The following is a 1,861-nucleotide window of genomic DNA, read 5'->3' on the forward strand; positions in this document are numbered from 1 at the left end:
CCCCGGGAGGGGGTAACGGGCTCCGATCCTTCCCCGGTGGGCGAGAAGGAGATGGGGGAGCGCCAGGACCCCCACGAGCACCCCCCGGGACAACCGGGCGCTCTGCCGAGCACCGTCTATCCCGGTCCCGGTCCCAAACCCGGTCCGGGTCCCGGTCCCGATCCCTCCTCCCCGGGGGGGTGCACAGCCCGTCCCGGTCCCGGTCCCGGTCCCTCCTCCCCGGGGATTGGGCAGCGCCGAGCACCCCCGGTACCGGTCCCACTCCCGATCCCGATCCCAATCCCGGTCCCGCGGTCCCGATCCCGATCGCGGTCTCGGTCCCTTCTCCCCGGGGGGGGGTGCACAGCACCGAGCACCCCCGGTCCCGGTATTCCCGTGCCGATCCCGATCTCGGTCCCGGGGTCCCGGTCCCAGTCCCGATCCCGGTGTCCCGGTCCTTCATCCCCGGGGGGGTACACAGAGCCGAGCACCCCCGCTCCCGGTGTCCCTGTGCCGATCCCGATCCCGATCCCTATCCCTATCCCGGTCCCGGTCCCGGTCTCCCGGTCCCGGTCCCGAACCCTATCCCGGTCCCGATCCCGATCCCGATCCCAATCCCGGTCCCGGTCTCCCGGTCCCGGTCCCGATTCCAATCCCTCCTCCCCGGGGAGATTTGGGGTGGGGGGGGGTTTGCAGAGCCCCCCGAGCACCGTCCGTCCCGTCCAATCCCGGTCCCACCGTCTGTGCCGGTACCGGTTGCGGCTCCCGGTACCGGTGGGGGATCCCGGTACCGGTGAGGGGTCCCGGTACCGGTGGACTCACGCGTCCCGTGGAAGCGGCGGGCGATGGTGTCCAGGAAGGCGTTTTGCGGTACCGGGAGACCCCGCATCGGCGACATCTCGGTGGCGGCTCCGCGTTGGGCGGGCACCGGGGGGGGCGGCGCTGGGTCCCGAATTCTTCACCCTGAGGGTGGTGAGAGCCTGGCCCAGGTTGGCCAGAGAAGCTGTGGCTGCCCCATCCCTGGAGGGGTTCAAGGGGCAGGTTGGAGGGGGCTTGGAGCAACCTGGGCTGGTGGGAGGTGGCCCTTCCATCAGAAGGGATGGAACTGGATGAGCTTTAAGGTTCCTTCCAACCCAAAATGTTCTGGGATTCTACGGTGATCCCACCACTTCCCTGGGTTGGAAGAGACCTCGAAGCTCATCAAGGCCAACCATCAACCCACCACCACCCACCACCACCCTTAGATCCCCCCAGGGATGGTGTTTGGGGAACTGGAGCCATCGGATGAGTGGGAAGAGTTTTGAACCAAAAATTAGGAGATTTAGGTGAGATCCGGGGAGGAAATTCCTCCCCCTGAGGGTGGTGGCCCAGGTTGGCCAGAGAAGCTGTGGCTGCCCCATCCCTGGAGGGGTCCAAGGCCAAGGTTGGAGGGGGCTTGGAGCAACCTGGGCTGGTGGGAGGTGTCCATAGGGCAGGGGGTGGGACTTGGGGGGGCTTTAAGGTCCCTTCCCACCCCAAACCAGTCTGGTCACTGGTGGCAGCGAGGCAGAGGCAGCGACACCCACCATGATCATCACCTTTATTGGTACAGCTCTGGAGAACGCCTGTCGCCATCTCCCCCCCCCCGACACACACCCCGGGGCGGCCCAGGATTAGCTCTGCTAATTGATATTGCTCTAAATTTAATTTAGGGACCGAGAAAAAAGGCTGGAGAAATTGGGGAGAAATTAGGGAGAACGGGGGACGCGCGCACACACACACACACACACACACACAGAGGGCAAGACGGGGGAAGTGAGTAAAAGAGATCTCCAACATAAAAAAAACAGAGAAAAGCAAAGTGTGTGGACAAAGTGTGCGGGTCCCCGGGGAGGAGGGGTCC

This window comes from Calidris pugnax, unplaced genomic scaffold, assembly GCF_001431845.1.
Source record: "Calidris pugnax isolate Ruff unplaced genomic scaffold, ASM143184v1 scaffold126, whole genome shotgun sequence".
NCBI classification, from domain to species: domain Eukaryota; kingdom Metazoa; phylum Chordata; class Aves; order Charadriiformes; family Scolopacidae; genus Calidris; species Calidris pugnax.